This window comes from Cupressus sempervirens, chromosome 3 (assembly GCF_028749045.1).
Source record: "Cupressus sempervirens isolate cs-2001-9-10 chromosome 3, ASM2874904v1, whole genome shotgun sequence".
Taxonomy (NCBI): domain Eukaryota; kingdom Viridiplantae; phylum Streptophyta; class Pinopsida; order Cupressales; family Cupressaceae; genus Cupressus; species Cupressus sempervirens.
The window spans coordinates 181849214-181871650 of record NC_143120.1 but is presented as its reverse complement, the minus strand read 5'-3'; positions in this window follow the sequence as shown (position 1 = coordinate 181871650).

Below are 22437 nucleotides of genomic sequence, written 5' to 3'. Positions count from 1 at the left end.
AACTGGAAGCATTTCCTTCTCTTCTACTATGTATTTCATTTCGACACCTTGAAGATTATTGCAAACATGGTAGATTTCATGTTCAACTACTCCCTTTTTTCCTATGACTACTTCAACAACACAATCAAAGGCATCGATGTCCATGTGAAATAGAAGTGACCAATTTGGTCCCCTTAACACTGGTGCCTAGGTAAGAACCTTTTTCAAATTTTCAAAATATTTTCCATATTTAGTGATTCACTAAAATGTGTGCCTCCTTATTCAATAGGTTATATAGAGGGAATTATACTTGTTTGAAGTCTTTTATAAATCTCTTGTAGTATCTCGCATGTCTTAGGAATATTCTCACATCTTTTTGTTTTGAAAGCATAGGTAGGTTGGTAATGAATTCAACTTTGGATGGATCTACTTTACAGTACCTTCTTTCATCATCATTTAATATTTTTCACTATTGAGTGATAGGTTGTAATCTTGACACCATTGTCACACCTTTTTCTAGATTACATTACATCTCTGCAAATCTAGTACCATATACACTAAAGTCATCCATATAGATTTCCATGTAATTAGTGGATATGTCAAATTTACTATCATATGAAATGTGGTTGGTGCATTGCACAAATCAAATGATAGAAATAAATACGAAAATGTTCCAAGTAAATGTTATCTTGTTTTGATCCTCTTGTTGAATTCTTATTTGATTGTATCCACTAAATCCATCCAAGAAGGAGAAGTATTTCTTGCCAACTAAGTTGTCTAAAACCCTATCAATAAAGAGAAATGGGAAATGATCTTTTTAGTGGTTGTATTTATTTCTCTGTAGTTTATGCAAAATCTCCACACTGCCCCCCCTAGTGACTATAACCAATGGTGAAACTCACTGGCTATCAGAGTCAATACTAATAAATCAAGCGTTCAAGAGTTTTAGTAATTCTATTTTAAAATATCTCTAAGTATAGATTTTATTCACCATCAAGGCTACCTCACAAGCTTGTGGTATAGACTAATATAGATCCAATGGGTGTATTATTTTGGATCCAAACCTTTCATGTCACTATAGCCCCATGCAAATGTTTGTTGATGATCCTTAAAAAAACTTAAATAAAGACTATTGTTGGGTATTAGCAAGATTTTTGTTCATGTTTTAAACCTAGCCTATGGTTAATTCAATTTGAATGGTCATATCAAACATAGTTGTATCTGGAAAAGCTGTTGATTGAATTTCATGGGGCAAGAATGTGAGTAGACAATATTTGGTTGTAGGAAAATGTGATGAATAACTAGCTGGTAATATAATTTGTAATGGGAATTCAAGTTCATCATAATATTGAAAATTCTAACCAGAGTCATTAGAAATGATGACATTCAAAATGTAATCTTCTCCTTGGGTGGTAATAAAGGTGACGAAGAGGGATTCTGAATTTGGCATAACCTATACACCAAGGCACTCAAGGCTCTTCTATAGCCTTCTTAGGGTCTTATGTTCACCCTACCACTAAGGGAATACTTCTCCTATTCCCCTACTTTCTAATCCACTCCCACCAATTTGTAACTCTTCACTATCTCCAAGGTTAAGCTTCATCCCCTGTCTTGATTACCACCATAGGATGAACCAAGACATTCACTAGGCTTCCATGGCATATAGGTCTTCCATTGTTTTGCATTCAATGATTTTAAAGGTGCTTGATGAGGTTTAACTTAATCAATTTGTAGACAATCTCAAGAATTCCTTGTTTAGGAGGGCTACTAGAACTAGTAGCAATTAGGTCTCCTAATTGAGTTTTAGGTCTCTAAATTCACAATATTCCAAAGGATTTTCCAAAAAAATATTAGATTCCAATATTTCTTTCAAATTACTTCAATATTCATTTGGTTTTGGGTCACCAAGTTATCCATACATTGTCAAACCAAAAATCACCTATTTTTAAGGGTTCTGAGGGCTTGTCATAGAAGTTAACTAGGGTCAATCAAAACCCCTTCAATATGATAACTCCAAGGATTTTACCTTGTCATGCTATGCTTTCATAGGTTACTCCTTCCAACCAAACAATTGGATTCATCATTTCAATCTGTCTACTATGCTTTTTGAGTTTTGTTTTGTTGATCTTCACCTAGCTAAGTAAACTTCTGCTAGCCTAGGGATTTTATTTAAAAATAGAAAACCAACTCCTAGATACTCTAAAATACATATATACATATTATGTACATTTATCATCTTTATTCCAAAGGGCCATAGTAATTTGACTAGTGGAACTCAAGAAAGAGCCATTTTTCTTGGTGTTACTCCAATCAGGACAGTGAATTGTACAATTACAAAATGATTTTCAAACACCTATCTAAATAGAACTTCAAGAAACCAAATTAATCAAAAAATATATAAATTCAATACTCTAACTATTAATATAAAATAGTAAGCCCAATCAATCCATTAACATTTGGAATTTAAGCATGCAAGATGACTGTGACAGGACAATTCAATAGTTTGTTATTGCTTCCAATGTGTTTTCATACAATCTCAACACCAACCCTTCTCCTAGGTGTGTAATGGTTTTTTATACTACTTTTACATGTGTGGAAACCTTCTATATGGACCCATAACTGAAATCTTCCAAGTTGCTTAGTTTTGGCAATTTGTTGTCAATGTTGTCAAGTACAACTTTTGCAAAATGTAAAGTTGCTTGAGCAACTCTTCACAGCTTTGCACTTTGACCATGTGTAGACCTTAAGAAATCTCACAAGAGTCTAGTAAGGTCCAAAACTAACTTCTAACACTATTTCCCAACTTTGGAGTTTTTAGTCAAAGTTTGGTCAACCTTTGACCCATTCAAGCATTATTACAAGCAACTTAGGCATTCTAAAGACACTTCTTGACTTCCAACTTTCTCACACTCACCTACCCATTTACATAACTCTAATAATGCCCTTGGGGCTTCATACTAACCCTTATTCCCTGGTGATTGGCTAAAACCACCTACAAGCCAAAATTTCTAGGGCCTTTCACTATGATCCTTAGGTGCTTCTGCACTATTATTTGAGTTGGTTTGTTATTTTTAAAGCAAAGCCCTAGGCGAGTAGAAGGCTACTTAGCTAGATGAAGATCAACAAAACATAAGTCAAAAAGCATAGTATATGGATTGAAATGATTGATCCAATTGTTTGGTTGGAAGGAGTAACCTATGAAAGCACACTAGGCCAAGGGACAAGCCTTGGAGTTATCATATTGAAGGGGTTTTGATTGGCCCTAGTTAACTGATGTGACAAGCCCTTAAAACCCTTAAAAATAGGTGGTTTTGGTTTGGCACTATATGGATACCTTGGTGAGCCAGAACCAAGTGAAGCTTGAAGTACCTTGAAAAGGGTATTGGAATTTGATTTTTTTTGGAAAATTCTTTAGAGGATTGTAAAGTTAGAGACCTAGAATCAATTAGGAGGCCTAATTGTTACTAGCCCTAGTAGCCCTCCTAAACAAGGAATTATTGAGATCATCTACAAACTTGTGACTCAAACCTCATCAAGCACCTTGAAAATCATTGAATGCATAAGAATGGAATCCCCACATGCCATGGAAGCTTGGTGAATGTCTTGATTCATCCTATGGTGGGATTCAAGACAAGGGATGAAGCTTAACCTTAGAGATAGTGAATAGTTACAAATTGGTGGGAGTGGATTGGGAAATAGGGGAATAGGAGAAGTATTCCCTTAGTAGTAAGGTTGAGATAAGACCCAAAGAAGGCTATAGAAGAGCCTTGAGTGCCTTGGTGGATAGGATAAGGAAAATTAGGAATCCCCACTCATTAAAAAGGGTCTTTGTTAATCATCATATGATGACTAACTGAGTTGACTTATATTTCATCATTACCCACATCTTGCCTTGAAACCTGGTCTTGTTCCATTTGGGGTTATTCAAGAGAGTATGAGGCTAACTTTTTAGTAAAAATTCCATCTAAAATAGTCATATTTCTAGACCTACGAGCAATTAAGGCATTTTTTTTTTGGTAAGGTATGGTCTCCCAAGGATAATGGGGTATCCTCCTAATGTAGATCTAGGTGAGAGGGTGAAAAAATCTATTAGGTATTCCCATGAGTCCAACATGACAACTACATCCTCCACCATTACATTGGGTTTAATTGTTGAGCTATCTATTAGTTGTAAAATTGTGGGTGTATCTTTGTGATTGGTAATATCCAATTATACAAAAATATCCTTAGTCGTGACATTTATAATTGCCCCTAAATCTACCAAAGCATTCTTAACTTGTATCCCATTGATAAATACTGTAATAACTAAACTTCTTGGGTCAGAGTATTTAGGGATGGACATGTTTCCAAGCATTAGGTTAGACAATTGTCCTAGGACGTGGACAATTTATGAAAATGTTTTATTTTTTACCTTCTTCTTAATAAATACATATCTAATTTCTTTGGTGTAAATAAGTTCTTCTTTGATAACTTGTAATAGAGGGATTTTTATTCATGTTTTAATTGGTCAAGTAGATCACTAGTAGAGTCATCTTGATTTTGAGTCACCTCTTGGTTAAGCCTCTGTGGAAATAGTGGGGTATCAATTGGTGGATTCCACAAAGTAGAGATCTAAGGGAATTTAAATTGTGTATCCTCATTCAATACTTCTTCATTGATTACCTCTTATATGACATGGCTTAAGGGGAAAGCAATGTGGTTCCTAACTTAAGTGGATATCATAGACATTAATTACATAAGTAGGTTGTTGGTTGATATCTAAGGAATAAAAGTATTGTTGTGGTCACTTATTCTTTAGATTAGGAGTAGGCTAGGTTGGTTGTTGTGTAGACTCGGGTCGAGTTGTATTAGTTGCAGGAGGTGGGTTGGGTGGCATTAAGACTTGTTGTTGAGGTTGTTGTGGGGCACCAAATTGTTGGTTTGGCCATTGTTGACCTACCCTCCATTATTGTGACTACTGCCAATTACCTCGTTTAGCTTTCCACTAGTTCTAAGGCTACTTCTAATTATTCAATGGTTGTTGACAATTTCACAGGGATTGTTTTCAATTAGGTTGGGGTTGCTGCCATTGATTTCTCTAATTAGGCCATTGGACTGGGTTATTGTTATAGGGTTGGTTTTTATAACTAGGATGATGTTGTGGTTTCCATTGATTACCAACATAAAATGGACTAGCAAAAGTTAATAGGTCTTGATGCATACCTTATCTTTGTACCCATAGTCTCCTTTGAGATATGTAGTGGATTTGGTCACCATCCCCTTCTACTAAATTGAATTCAATATGAATTTGGTGATATTCCAAGTTGGTCACTTGCTTGCACTTGCAATCCCTCTTCTTTTGGATATAGAATGAGAAAAATTCTAGTAGCATGGATTTAGCTTCCATCTCCTTCTCTTTTCATGCATGGTGTCCAATTAATTTGCTATATTATCAATGATATCTTGTTTGAAGTTAGAAAATAGGTGTGTGATTTCAATCCTTGAGCCTCCAGGCTCATTAGTCTTCCTTACATTGGGGATATACCCTCTACCCTTCTTCACAACAACCCGTGAATAATTAAGGCATGTCTTTTTAATATCAACCCATCTTATTTGTGTAATATTCCCTCTTTCTATGAGGTCTAATGCTTCAAACTTCCCTCATGAATTCTCTGAGAAATAAAATCTTCTAGGATTCCTCATTTAGTTCATGTTGATTTTTTGTTTGGAGACTAAACAAGAATCTTGAGACATAACCCTCTAGGCTCTCATCTTCTTTTTGTGTCATTTTGAAAATGTCATCCCCTCTCAAGTCATTGCCTCTATATTACTCGTATTTTCCAAAAAAGGAAGTCTTCATTTTATCCTAGTTGCGGACAACATTACCCCCTAATCCCATGAACCATCTAAGAGTTGAGTCCTTAAGATTGTTAAGGAATACCTTAAGCATATGGGCATTATTGGTATGGTAATAACTTTTGCAAAGCATATAAAATTCAAAAAGGAAAGTGCTAGTGTCCTCTATTACAAGTCCATAAAACTTTGGAATGGTAAAATATGGGATATTATTGAGGTTATTATTGTCATGTTGGTCAGTTATTGGGAAAGGAAAAGTAGGAGGTGGGTCAACCATTAGTGGGCATCTTGGGGGACCCTATAGACTACTAAAGCTTTGTTGTGGTTAGCTTGACCCTGATTATGAGGTGGTTAAGGTTGGCCCAAATGCAAGTTGCTTAGTATGTGTGCAAAAGGATCAAGGTCCTAAGATTCTTCAAAGATATAGAATCCAAATTAGTCTTATTCTAAGGATGAGCAGGAGCTTGTAGGTAAGTCTTGGGCAATGTCATCAAAAGGATTTTCTTCTCCTGATTGGGGGCATAAGAAGGTTATGCTTGATCATTAATATATTCACGAGCAAACCTCTTTGGGTACATCTCACTTTTTTCTATTCATGCAGATAAATAGAGGTGGGTTGAAAGATCTTTTACAATAACAAAGAACATACTAATAATAACTGATAAGATCAAATCAAAAACTAGAAAATGGTTGCAATAGCTACTTATTTTGACACCATCCCTAGCAACAATGCCAAAGATGTTTGCCTAATTGACAAGACTAATAACTAGGATAGTTTCTCCCATACTTATGGACTGGACATCCATTAAGTAATCATTTGATTGACTTATAGGTTCATTTATCTATCAAAACCCAAGGACACACTCTTGAAACGGTGCAACAAAATACATGCACTAAGACACCAATTTTGCCATTACTACAATACTAGAAATGAGCTTATAGAAATGTAGTACTAGAAAGTAATTCTATTCTATCAGAAACCTATAACTTTAACTATTCCAAATTACTCAAACATAATCTAGTTTTTAGGTAGGGATCTACTATGCCTTCCTTGGTTGCAGGAACATTCACAAGTTATACTACCTGGTGGTTATAGGAATTAAAAATGACTAAACAACTTCTACTAGTATAATAAATGTAAATATTCTATTTCCAAGTGGGGCCCCCTTGGGTGAGATAAACCAGAACTACTTACATAAGCTACTAAAACTCAAACATGTCCTTTTTTTATTCATAATTGAAAATTTAATTATACATAATTAACTAAAAACTCATAACTTGTTGTTGGAATATACATTACAATTGATTTCTGCAGTACTTCCACACTATTATCTCTATATCTGAAAGAATTCTAAAAAAATGTTTATAATATAATGATCTTAACTAACTTCCCAAAACAATTGAACATCCCTAAGATGAGTTATAATATTCAAACTCATTACAACCACATTCAGAAAGAACAAGTCTCTGCATTAAGTGCATAGGAGAAAATATAGATCAACATCAACTAAATTTGTTGCTAGATGGAATACTACCATGTTGACTTATTCACAATAAACAACAAGTGTATTTTCTTATTTATGATGTTCTGTTTTCCACTCTTTTGACAATTTTTTAATAGGTCCATAAATCTTGTGGTGTTTGTTGAGATTATGGGTGTTGCACACATTGCATATTATTGTTTATATTGTATTATTTTATTTTATTATGTAATATTGCACCTAGATGGATGTGCAACATGTAGAGATTCCCATGGGATATACTTGATGAGTTGTATTATAACATTGTGATAATATTTCATGTAATTATTCAATATTGGGGAAAAGAATTCAAATTTCCAATTTTAAATTTAGGGTCAATGGGTTACGTAGCACATGGTTTATGTAATACCACTTGGTGGTTTTGTGGCACTTGCTACTATATAAGCAGCCACAAGGGTAGTTGTAAAGACAAGTGAGAAAACAGAAGGGAAAAAGGAAAGAGTCGAGTGGGACAAGGCTTGATAAGTTAGCCAAGGGAGCATTTGTGAAGGTTGCAAACATGGCATGGGATGAGTAGATTCATGCTTGTTCATATGGATTGCTTGGTTGTGGCTATGGAATTGAAGGCTTCCATGGTTGTATTGCAATGGTGTTTTTTTTCTAAATAATACATGGTGATGGATGCTTTTGAACGCTGGGTTTTCCCTCAATGAGGGTTTCCTAGGGTATATCTTGTGTCACATTTTTGTGTGGGTATGTTGTCTATTCTCTTGCATGTGGATTTTAATTGCATATTTATTTCAGATCTATTATAGGTTATGTGGAAACAATTATATTATTTGTTGCAAGTTTCCTTATAGTGTCATCTACCTTTGAGCTAGATTTTTACCTATTCCTTATCATGTCCCTACATGATTGAATTGGTCTTACAATCGAGAGTTAGTATCACAAGCTTACACCTTATTCATCATGTATAATATTCATCAATTCATGTTAATATAAATAACTATGCATCTAATCCATTATTGAATAAAAATAACTCATATGGCTGCAAGAACGCATTCACACTTCAATCATTCATAAACACATGAATAATATAAAGAGGATCAGTTTCATCATGGATTTCATCTACAATGATAATATTTCTTCCTAATGTTTATACACAATAAAATATATACTTAAATAATTTAGACTTGTAATACTCTTAAGAGAGTCATTTTGATATCATGGTAAAATCTCAATTCCTAGACAATAAACATTAGAAAATCATGTATTATTAGGCCATAAAATGGTCTCATCAATATTTATCAGTAGACTAGAGGGCAAGGGAATAGAAAAGGCAATGATCAATGCAAATGATGGGGGTGCTGGAGTTGAGACGGAAGGCCCAAGGAGTAGGGCTAGGTCCAACAAGAAGAAGAAAGTCTCTAAGTACAACAATGAGCTCATTGAGATCAAAGAGGTTTTTGACGAGATGGACACTCTAGAGGAGGATGCAAACCTCCTTATGAATATGGATTCCTAGTTTTGGTTGTCTCTTTTGTGTTGTTTCAGGTTGTCCTTGTGTTGATGGTCTTTCTTGCTGGACTTTTTGGTCATTGTCCTTTTTTAGCTCTATTTTTTTGCTAGCTTGGTCTTTTAATGTTTATTCTCTAGCATTGTAAAGGGTTTCAAGGGCTCTTCAAAACCTATTTTCTTTATCAAAAACATATATTCTTGACAAATTTTCTTTTGCAAGAAAATTAAGGATAGTGTGAACAAGTTTACTAAAGATATTATAAATGATAATTTTGAGCAATAGGTCAAGATATTGACTATTGTGAAGATACATGCGAGAAGGAGTAACATTGTAGTGTTTGTTAAAGTGGGTTTTTGGTTACTCAAAAATAACCAAACTCAATGCGATCAAAGACATGGAAAGCATGAATATCAAGATTTTTTTCTTCTAAGAAAAAGATTAAATATATTTAAATTTAGTGACAAGGCTATCCACACGTTGCCCTTCATAAACAAGTTTTTTTAAAATGTTTTAAATTGCAACATTTCATTTAAAAGAGAACTTGAATAATCTAATTCATCTTATTCACCATAGGAGGACAAGATTTTATATATAAAATAGTCATAAATTTATTTACAGGATAATCATAAATTTATATACAAAATAATGATAGTTTGAAAAGACGTGGTTCAAACACCCTCACTTCTTGCAGAAGATTAATAAATGGTGGGTCACAACACCTTTTGTTAGTGGTACATGTATGTATCAACTTCACATGAAATTACAACATCTAAAACAACATATTGTGAAATGGAATAGAGAAGTCTTAAAAATATCTTGTAGCAAAAAGAGGAAGCTGAAACAAAACTGAAAGACTTAAATAAATTTGTAACCTGCAATGGACTCCTTTCACATTTATTAGACATGCAAAGGGCTCTCCAATGTGAATGGGAAGAGTTGCAATGTAAAGAGGCAATCCACTAGCAACAAAGATCTAGGGAGATCTAGCTCAAAGATGGTGACAAAAACATTACATTCTTTCATAACATAGCCAAGATCAAAAAATCAATTAACACCATCTTTACCATGACATCATTCTATTACATGTAATCTCATCCATAATGTTGAATAGATCTCATAGGAATGCCTTAGATTTTACACAACTTTTTTGGCCCCACCACCATACATGTAGGGAAGCCATGCATCAACAATTGATCATGTCATTGAGTCATCCCATAGTTGGTCACTCATGTAAATAATGTGAACTTTATCAAAGCCTTTACCTTCATAGAAATGAAAAATGCGGTGTTTTCTATGAACCCAAGTAAGTCCCTCGGGCTAGATGGGCCTACAACTCTATTCTTCCAAAAAGCATGGGATATCATAGGCTTGGACATACTACTAACCATGGAGGAATCTCACAAAAATGGAGTCATGTTGAGCTACTTTATTGCAACGAACATTGTGTTAGTTCAGAAAGATAATCAACCACAGACATTTTCTTACTATCGACCAATTGTACTTTGCAACAAAATCTATAAAATCTTTAAAAATGCAATTTACCTTAGGGTATAGAACATTAGTCCAAAGATTATATCCACCCAACAAGACGGTTTTGTACCAGGTTGAGAAATTGTTGAAGGTGCTATGGTGGCTTTTGAAGTTCTTCATATCATTAAACACAATTGCCTACTAGCATGTGTGATTAAATTAGACATGATTAAAACATATTATAGAGTTAAACAAGACTTTCTACATAAAGTATTATTGACATTTGGGTTTAATCACAAGTGGTGGAAATGGGTTCTTGTATATACAAAAGGTGTCATACTTTTAGTAATGATCAATGGCAAGTTAGTTGGGTTTTTCAATAGTACACAAGGATTATGCTAAGGTTTCCTCTATCTCCATTCCTTTTCATCATCATTGTAAAGGCCTTAAGCATATCTATTTTAGTTGTTCACTATAAAGAAGATTGGCAAGGTATCCTCATTTCAAACTCAACAATCTCAGTTACCCATTCACTTTTTGCAGATGATGTAGTGATATTTGGCCTACCTACAATGACTCAAGTTTTGTAAATAAAATACATCTACAACATTATGAGTATGCATCAGTTCAAAATGCTAATTAATAAAAATCAATTATCTTTATTTTTAACACAAAACCCTACCTAAAAATAGAATCATTTCATGTTTAGGATTCCAAGAGGCCTCTCTACCAAGTTATTATCTCAATATTTCCTTCTTCAGGGGTGTAAACAAAGCATGCTACTAGAATTCAATTGTTGACGACCTCAAGAGGAAAACTTTCTCATGAAAGGCAAATGGCTCTTTATAGCAGGAAGATTGCTATTAGTCAAAACTTGCTTGGCTAAAATTCCAAACTACTTCATTTCAGTTCTCAAGGCCCCCATTTCAATCATTAAGGAACTGGAAAAAATCATCTCAAGGTTCATATGGTGAGATAATATGACCAATAAAAACAAAATCTCACTTATCTTCCTTGAGATTATGAATAGAGGAAAAATTGATGGATGAGTTGGAGTACATGACCTTCAACTTAGGAACATTTCTTTTGGGGCAAAGCTTTCTTGGGGCATGTACAATTTCTCCTCATCTATTTGGGCTCGAATTATGCAAGCTAAATATCTCAACTCTAACAATAGAACCTACATCCTCACAGTCTCAAACCCACCTTCAAGATTAGCTATGTGGAATTTCATTTCACACTCAAGATATATTCTCACAAATAATCTCAATTGGGAAATCAAGCATGGAGAAGGCACAAACTTTTGGACACACTTATGATCAGGATAACCCCCTCTCATCACACACCAGGAATTAAGATTTGCTATGAACATTGTATCTAGACTTTAGGGTTCAAAAGTTTGTCAATATGTGGATGCAATAGAGCTTGCAAGAAATGAGGTAATATGAAAAGATTTTTATATACTCTCTCAATCCCTATAGAACACCAAATGTTAATTACAAACTTGTTAAAACGATGACATAGTTTTCTCACTAGCACAAGGGATGCTATCAAATGGGCTCTTTCCAGAATATATATCTATTTAATCAAAGGTGGTTGTGAGGCTTTTGTGCAATTACAACTTAATACCACCTCACAAAACCATTCAAAATCTATTGGAATCCTTTTATTTCTTCAAAAAAAGGACATTTTACATGGTTGTCACTAAAAAAATGGGTGCTCCCAAGTGAATGTCTTGTCAGATTGAACATTTCTAATCCTTCTCCTTGTGTTTTTTATAAGAGCCATATTGATGATGCTGATTAAATCTTTCTATAGTACCATTTTTCTAATTAATATTTATCTTTTCTATTGAGGAAGCTTGGTGTCTCACTTCCACTACCAAATACTATTCAAGGTGCCTTCTTGAATCACAGTCATCAATGTTTCAATCATCCATGATTGCATCAATATGGGAAATCATAACGACCACTACTAATTGGGAAATTTGGTAGGAACATAGCCAAAGGATTTTTAGAAATAAAAGTGTCAACATTCAAGCCTTCTTGGTCAAACTTGAACATGATATTGTAGAATCAGTAAACATTATTATCTTTCACAAGTTTCACATAGCTAAAAGTTTTACAATTTAGGATGCCCTGATGTGAAATAACTAGGCAAACCTTTCTATTCCTCCACTTGGTTTTCAAATATTGGCTACTCCATAGAGTATCAATCAGAAGGAGGTTTGTTGGTGCCCTCCTTTATACTTCTATGTCAAATTGAATTTTAATGGGGTATCATGAGGAAACCTAGGGAAGTAGGGTTCTAGTTTTGTCATCCATGACCATGAGGGGTACATTCTTCATGTCTCAGCTATTCCAATTATGAATGCCACAAATAATCAAGAAGAGGCTCTAGTATTGCTCTTTGGCCTTTGAGGAGTACTTTCCAAAGGATATAACCATGTGTTAGTTAAAGGAGTTTCCTCACTCATCATCCATCCAAAACAAAGGAATATTACAACTCGAAGATCAAATAAATTATGTGACAACTATAGAATCTATTTCATAAAATCAAGGAGGTGACAATTGGCCACGTTTATTGGAAGGGAAACAAACTACCAGATCACTTAGCCAATCTAGATGTAGATGTGACTCAATTATCAATTGATGAAGTTTCTTTATAATTGAACAACTACCCTCATGTTCTTGCCACTTTGGCCACATATCGATCTAATTATTATGGTGTGGTAACACTTTCCATTGCCAACATGCTTTGTTAGCACACAATACATGCCATATTGGTGAATAATCATCCTCATTATCAATGATTATGTATTGGGTGATAATCTATTCATACCATCTGTATATGTGAAAATGTGGCCTATGCTAACACACACACTTCAACACGGTCCTTATTTGCAGATTCATCGCGAAATGAACATTGAATTGTTCATCCGAAATTTGCCCTGCAAAGCGACCTGTTGCCTTCTATCTAAAGGGATTTTGCCTGTTAATATCCTCAGAATCGAGGTGCAAGCAACCAGACCCTCTAAGAACGAAGGATTTGACAATGGAATTAAGCTAAGAATGAGTATACAGATTAATCTAAAAAATGAAAGATGCAATGTAATCTAAGAACAAATGAAGCAAACTAGATTAAGCATATGCATGATTAAACTAAGAATGAGAATGTATGCAAGAAATGTAAGTAAATATGAGCATGAATTTCAACAGCAATTCGATAGTAAATCAATTCATCCTTCTTAAAATGAAGAGATGAGGGTCTCTTAAATAGAGTCTCTTGGAATCCATCAACGGTTGAGATCAATTCAGATCAACGGTCAGGATTGAAGATGAGTTTCAGTCATAAAGGGAGATTCCCAAATTAAAGGGAGTTAACAGACTTAATTTGAGTAAAATAAGGAGTTAACTGTTTTAATTTGAGTAGAAAAAGGAGTTAACTGAGTTAACTCATTTTTTATCAATAATGAACTAGAAATTCCCCTTTTTGAACTGAAGAGAGATTTTGTTGAGATATTTAATTTAATAAAATGAAATATGCTCTCATAATTACTTTTTCTATTTAATTAAATAATCTTTAATTAATTAGAGACACTTTTGTTTAATTAAATAACTTCATTTAATTAATTAGGAATGCCTTCCCATTTAATTAAATAACTTTGTTTAATTATTTAGAAGTACTCCATTTAATTAAATAATTTCTTTTAATTAATTAGAAATAACTTTCCCATTTAATTAAATAATTACATTTAATTAATTAAGATAGGCGTATTTATTAAATTAAATAAATTTAATTCCATAGTACATTAGCCTTAGGATATAATTATAATTTAATTAAAGTATAAATACTTAATAATTAAATTAAATATTAATCAATAGGTTTAATGTGACTAATACGAGTAAATACTATAGGAATTAAATAATAAGCACGATGAATGCAGATTTAGGTTTTCTGCATCTGACAATTAAGTCAAGTAGCGAATAGCAGAATGAGAATTATCTATTAGAATAGGACTTTGAAATTATCAGGAATAGACCAGAATTGGTATAATGGCAATGAGCCAATTTTGGGGTATTACATTTTGCCCCTCTTTGAATGGATGTGCGAGCAACACGTTTAATTCAAAGAAAATCAGAAAGCATGATGCAAAGATGAGATTGGTTCCGAAGTTGATGACATGGAGACCAATTGATAAGTTTTTAAGGACCATCTCTAGAACAAAGCTTAATCCTAAGGGGTCCAAGTAGAACACTTAGATACCTAATAGTGATAGCATTTAAAAGACTACCTCCAGAACGAAGCGTAATCTTTGAGGATCCAAACAGAACGTCTAGATGCCTGAAATTGATAGCATTTAGAAGATTATCTCCAGAACAGAGTATAATCTTCAAGGATCCAGATAGAACACCTAGATACCTAAGATTGATAAGCATTTAGAAGATTATCTCCAGAACAGAGCTTAACCTTCAAGGATCCAGATAGAACACCTAGATACCCGAAATTGATAAAAGATAACAAGGTCCCATCATGAGTCATAGAATCATCCCCAGAACGAGGCTTGATCCTCAGGAGTTGAGGTTTAGACTGTCCCAATACCTGTCCATCGAACTCTGAGAAGAGTTGTTATAAGGTTGATCAATTGATGAAAAGATAAGATAGATGGCAGAGATGTCAGATAGAAGGGAATAAAAAGCCCCAAGTGATGAGATGCCCCAAGTGACTAGGACATAAGATGGGAACTAAATGCCCCGAGTAATAAGTATTTAATGATGTAATCATCCTGCCCCCTCGGGAGCAAAATCGAAAGATGACACACCAGAAATATGATTTGAAGCAGTATATCATGTCCGCAGAATCTAGAAGGGATCAGAACAATCTAAAGATTCGGTTGATTTGAAATGATTGCGAAGTCGCAAAATCCAAGTTTGACCAAAAGTTGACCACAGCCAGTCACAGTTGACTTAAGTTGACTATTTTCAAAATGAATTTTGAAAATATGGAGAATGTAAAGTTGAAAGGATTCCAAGAATCATAAAGTATCAGAAAGATTTGGGCTGCACAAGCGCTCGATCACGTCGGTCCCCAAAATTTTAAAACGCATTTTTAAGGCTCTTAGGCGTGTCAGATTTCGAATTTGATCCCGAAAATGGATCCAGAATGGTCCAATTAGCCAGGGGTGCGATCTTTGCGCAAATTCGAGCATTTTAAAAAATTTGGTCAACACCTATATAATGGCTCGAAGGGTCATTTTCAATTCATTTGTGATTTTTTCTTGTAGTGATTTTGAGCTCTGATATAGACATGGCAGTGAACTTGAGATATCATCATTTTGAGCGCTCTAGACGACACAACCGACCAGCAGACTACGGACCATCGGTGAGTCATCGATCTTCCATCTTCGTACTTTCATTTTCACACATTTCGAGTTCATTTATGCACGTTTTTAGCATGTTTTAGGATGTTCAATTCTTTCTTCACGCGAGACCGATCTCTTCTCGCGTGAAGATCTTCTTTCTGCGCACGAAGAAACAGGATGTGTTGTTTCTTCACGCACGGTCGGAATATCTTCGCACGAGGTGATTTTGGTTTCGCGCGAAGATGGAGATTCTTCGCGCGAGGCAATTCGTGTTTCACGCGAGAACCTCTTTTCTCGCGCGAGATGATCTATCTTCGCGCGAAGTCAAGATTCTTCGCGCGAAGAGAGAACTATTTCGCGCAAAACTGTACATCTTCGCGCGAGATTTCACCAATCTCGCACGAAATTCTGTGCTAGTTTTGTGATTTTCGCATTTAGAAATTGCATTTTATTTCGTTTTGATGCTTCGATTCAACTTGATACTGATCGTTTGTTTGTCATTTTTTTGTTGTGCGTGTAGGAGGTATTCAAAGATGCATCATTTAGATCTCATTATCCGCCTTATGGAGAGTTATTGCGGTGTTTGGATGATGCAGATTGGGCACACATTGCTCAATTGGGGTTGTCTTCACTATGCCGGATTCCAGCCATGATGGTGAATCACAGTTTACTGACTGCATTGGTAGAGAGTTTCCATTCGGAGACGAACACATTTCATTTGCCGATGGGTGAGATGACCATCACACCAGAGGACATATGGAGGATCTTGAGGATCCCATTTCATAGTGCCCGGGTCGTGTATGATACAGTGCCTCGATTAGGGACAGAGGCACTATCCATTGTTTTTGAGAGAGAGCTACCGAGAGGCAGGGCCATCAGCTGGGATGAGCTGATGCATACTTATGGACCCACACACAGGTTAGCATTTGTGTTGGGTATTTTCTTGAGCTGCTTCCTATGTCCTGACAGGGGACAACATGGGTTGGAGTGTGGATGGGGTGTCATGCTCTTTAGGATGGTTGAGGCACCTGAGATCTTTGGGTGGGGTCAGTGCATGTTGGCCCATCTTTTTCATGAGATGCATGAGGTCATCTTCCACGAGAAGAAGACCATGGCAGCAAGTGTTTATGTGCTACAGATCTGGGCTTGGGAGCATCTCCCTGTATGTGGGCCGATTTTTGAGGATTCTCGGGAGCCCATGGAGTCTTACATCTGCAGATATCAAGGGCATATTACCCAAGCCCACTTGGGTAAGACTGAGCATTGGCGGACACATCTCGATGACCTAGTGTTTGTTATATGGTGACCCTGGAGAGAGACAAAGGACCGGGATGATGCCTCGAGAGAGCTGCTCTGGATGTTTAGTTCTCAACCGCTGGCAGGCAGGACGACATGAGTCATAGAGAGATTTGTCATCTCACGAGTGTGGCGGTAGTATGGCCGACCATAGGACATTTCAGCTGAGTACTGTGCCTATGCTAGGGTGCAGAAGGATATAGAGCGGGGATGGCCTCCACGAATGGATCCAAGATGATCCATGATAGATATCCGTAGCCTAGTTACAGTTTAGTGGGACTACCTGCCAGAGGTAGTAGATGTCGTGATGACACCTGCATATCAGGCATTTTTTATGAGCCATCCATTCCCACGTTTCACAGATCCACTAGGGATGGCAGGGCAGGTACAGGGGCAGGGACAGGTACCTCAGTAGTAGTAGGCACAGCCACAGGTGCCACCACAGGTCCAGCACCAGGTACAGCAGATACCTATTCCCCCACGTCAGATGGGATCAGACCTGGGTGGGGGGGGGGGGCAGTGGAGTAGGACATAGTCGACGAAGGAGGCAGAGGACAGAGGAGCAAGCCCCTCAGCAGGAGGTCCCACAGCAGCAGGTGCCTCCACAGCCACAGGTACCTCCACCACAACAGGCACCTCCACAGCATCATGCACCAAAGATGGTCGATGAGAATATGCCAGATCAGCCGATAGGTGGGGTACAAGATGCGGTATGGCGGTATCGAGAGCGGGTTCGTGTAGCCTCCCGACAGTTGGGAGAGTTGTAGATTGCAGTGGCAGTCAAGGATGCGCAGCTGGTAGAGAGACAAACAGAGACAAATCGCTAGAGAGCGCGCGCAGAGGCTGCAGAGCGGAGGCTAGAGCTGGCACAGGATGAGATTCGCTTTTAGTTTGCTCGAGTTGCATATTATTATGTTGCATACACTAGTGTAGTACCTGATGAGACACTGCAGGTGCAGCGATTTTCTCAGTACGCAGAGAGTCCAGAGGTGCACGACCTCCTGTCAGGCTGGATATGCCACCACCGCCTCCACCACCTGCTGCCCTTGTTCCTCCTGCTCCTCCTGGAGGCGAGAGTTCGGGACAGAGTTAGATGCTCTGTGCCTGATTTTTATTTTGATCTCTGGCTATGTATCGATTGGTGTGCCAGCACCAAATGTATCATTTTTGATCGATTGCGCTCGAGTAGCGCCCATTTTTTGTATTGACCCATTCTTTGATATATATATACGAGATTATGAGCCGAGTATTCCTGTGTACATGTCATTGTCTATTTTGTTTTGCTCTGATGTACATGAGATGTATGTTTAGATATAATGCATATGTATGAACTAACATCTGACGTAGTGTTGTGTGTTTTTGTTTGACAGTCATAGGTATTCCATTGAGGAACGAGAATCGATGAACTAAACGCTTGTGCAGCCGTGGAGGAATCTGATGCATGTGGAGTATGAACAGGATTACCATCGAATCGTGTGCTAATGCAAATGAAGTATGCAAGACTATGTTAAATGCAACCCTAGGTCTGGTTACCAAGCCTCAATGATTTATCATCATTGGATATAAAATAAAGCTCGTATGTTATACAATTTCCACTGATATTGCAATCATAAAAATATGAATATAACATATGTTATTGGGATGTCGGGATTAAATGTAAGCATTCGAGGCACAAGAAGCCAGAATGACCAGAACATTTGTCCCTTTTAATGTAGCAAGTTAACATAAGCATCAAAGCATGAATGCTAGGATGACCTGAATGTTGCTTGCATGACAGGCACACCAAACACACAGGAGATTCCTCTTATGCGAAGCATTCAGTATTCATCCTGTCCACAACGACCCTTGCGTTCGTAACCTGAGACAGAAGTGTGCTAGATATACTCGCAGTGACCCGTACGTTCACTTAATAGGACGAGTATCAATATTTACTGTAGCATGAAGAGTTCACTCCAACAAACAAGGAGAAGAACCAATGTCATTAATGTATCTGTATAAAAAGAGTCGAGGTACACACGACCATCCAATACTAGATGGAGGCTCTTATAGTGGACACCCCTCTTATAGGAATAGATCAACTTATTAGAACTAAACCGCAAACAGAAAGCAAAAAAAAAGATCATGCCCCCAGTCATTACTTCTCTAGTCGAAGATGACATCATCGAGTTACTTGAGGAGATATGATAAAGCAAAACAAAGCAAACAAAGAAAATGCTCAGCATATCCAAACAAGTATATCATTGAGTTTAATGTTTTCAGGATGATTTCAAGTGTCAATGTCCAGAATATGTAAGAAAGAAATCTCTTTAGTAGGCAGACGCAGTCAGAACGATTGGTGACTGAGGTCAAAGGGGAATCTTAACAATGAAGAACCTAAGAAGGACTAAGCGATAGTAGACAGACACAGTCAGGACGACTGGTGACCATTGTGAAAGAGATTCTATGAGGAGAATCTTGAAAAGAGTGACATTGGCGACAGTAGGCAGATGCAGTCAAAACGACGGGTGACTGTCGCGTAGGAGATTCTATGAGGAGAATCTCGAAAAGAGTGACACTAGTGACAGTAGGCAGACGCAGTTAGAATGAATGGTGACTGTCGCGTAGGAGATTCTATGAGGAGAATCTCAAAAAGAGTGACACTGACGACAGTAAGCAAACGCAGTTAGAACAACTGGTGACTGTCGCGTAGGAGATTCTATGATGAGAATCTCGAAAAAGAGTGACACTAAGGGGGGAATGTTCCCGAGCTATGACAAGACTCAATCCATGGATACATGAGCAGGAAAAGCAAGAAAGCGAAAGCATGAAAGTGACTAACAAGAGGAGCTTGTTTACCAAGTTTCCACCTTCTTGGCAAGATTTTTTTTTTTTTTTTTCAGAACATTTTCTGATTTTTAGGATTTTTTTTTCCAGGACATTTAGATATGTACAGAGAGCTTGCTGAGATTGAATCAACTGTAAAATTGCTTCAGGCGGAGAGTGTTCATAGGCTCTTTAAACACTTCTCCTTCAGTTGTGGAAAGTTGATAGGCGCCAGATCCATATACTGCAGTAATGATGTAAGGACCTAGCCAGTTTGGTTCAAACTTTCCCTTTTACATTCGTTGTTGTTGATTCTTAGGGTTCTCTCTTAGGACGAGATCACCCAGCTGGAAGTCACGTGGCCTAATTCTCCTATTGTAGCTTCGTGCCATTCTTTTTTGATATGCTCGTAGATGATCATAGGCCACTTGTCGTCGTTCATCCAGCAACACAAGTTCTTGAAGCTGGGCTATCCTATAGTCATCATCAGTGATAAGGCCTTTCATAGAGATTCTCAAGGTAGGAATCTCGACCTCTATCGGAAGCACAACATCCACCCCATATACCAACGCAAAAAGAGTCGTGCCCGTTGGAGTTCTAATGCTTGTTCTATATGCCCACAGGGCTGGATTGATCTGGAGATGCCAGTCTCACCCTGACTTACTGATTGTGCGATGAAGAATTTTGAGGATCGCCTTATTGGATGCCTCAGCTTGCCCATTACCCTGGGGGTAATAAATGGAAGACCAATGTTGTGTAATTTTGAATTTCTTGCACAATTCCTTAAGGTCTTTATTTTTGAATTGTCCTCCATTATCAGTAATGATTGAGGACGGTATACCATATCTATAGATGATGTAGTTTGTGATAAAAAGCGCTACAATTTTGCCATCAGCAATTGTGAGAGGGACTACCTCTACCCATTTCGTGAAATAATCTGTAGCAGTGATAATGAACTTATGTCCATTAGAAGAGGTTGGGTGAATCTGTCCCACCAAGTCAAAGGCCCATTGTTGAAATGGCCATGTTATAGTAGAGGGAATCAACTCTCTAGCTGGAGTGTGAATGAGATTCCCATGTAGTTGACACTGTTTGCAGGACCTAGCATATTTAATAGCTTCTTGCTCCATTTTAGGCCAGTAGTAACCAACACGAAGGAGTTTGCGAGCTAGTGTTAGGCCATTGGAATGAGATCTGCAAATGCCTTCATGAACGTCAATTAGTGCACGTTTGGACTCGTCAGGTTCTAAACAACTAAGGAGTGTTCCGTCGAGACCTCTCCTATACAGATCGTCAGCAATAATGACATAATGTGAAGCGTTACGGATTAGGTAACGTTTCTCATTCCAGGTTAGACCTTCTGGAATGGTTTGATTACGAAGGTAGGAATAGATGTGATGGTAGCAGGATGATTCTTGTCCTATAATAGAACAAATCATCTTGGAATCAGGTGTGTCATAGGCTGGGTAGTGTAACGCTTCCACCAAGAACTCATGTCGGAGATCATTTTCTGGCATTTGTAGAAGGGAGGCCAGAGTGGCCATGGCATCAACCACTTTATTATCTGCGCGTGGAACCTGTTGGAAGGTGATGTGTGCAAAATATTTCGTCAAGTCATCAACCATGCGTTTGTAAGGAATTAGTTTTTCATCCTTTGTTTGATACACATCATTTACTTGGTTGATGACAAGCTGAGAGTCACTGAAGATATCCAATTGATCTACTCGCCATTCAGCTGTAATTTTCATACCATTGATCAAAGCTTCATATTCAACAATGTTATTTGTATAAGGAAACATAATCTTGTATGCTTTGGGCAATGAGTATTTTTGTGGTGTGATGAAAAGTAATCCAGCACTTGATCCTTGTTGTGTGAAGCATCCATCGAAGAACATAACCCATGTATGGTAAGTGAGTGTTAGAATTAACTCATCTAGAAAATCAATGTTTATTGGTAGAAGACTCTGTATGGGTGCCTCAGCCAGCTGGTCTGCAATTGCCTATCCCTTTATAGCTTTGCGTTCAACATATTGGATGTCAAACTCACTTAGTATCATGACCCATTTAGCCAATCTTCCTATGAGAGCTGCCTTACTGAGCAAATACTTTAATGGATCTATTTTAGCCACAAGCCGTGTAGTGTGGGCAAGCATGTAGTGTCTCAACTTTTGGGAAGCAAAGGCAACTGCCAAGCAAGCTTTCTCAATAATACTGTAGTTTTTCTCATAAGAGACCAATGTTCGGCTCAAGTAATAAATAGCTCTTTCTTTGTTATCATTGTCTTCCTGAGCCAACAGGATTTCCAAAGATGTTTTAGTGGCTGAAATGTATAAAATCAAAGGTTTCCCATGCATAGGAGGCATCAGGATTGGTGGATTGACAAGATATTGTTTAATCTGTGTTAAGCTTTGCTCACAATCCTGGCTCCAATTGAATTTCACACCCTTATGTAAGGTCTTTGTGAAGGGTTGTCATTTATCCGCCAATTATGAAATAAATCTGCGAATAGATTGAAGCCTTCCTTGTAGTCCTCTCATCTGACTGATGTTTCGAGGTGGTGGCATGTCCATTATTTCTTGTACTTTTTCTGGATCTACTTCAATTCCCTTTGTAGAAACAATATATCCTAAGAGTTTTCCTGATGTGACACCAAATGCACACTTCTTAGGATTGAGCTGAAGACTAAACTTTTC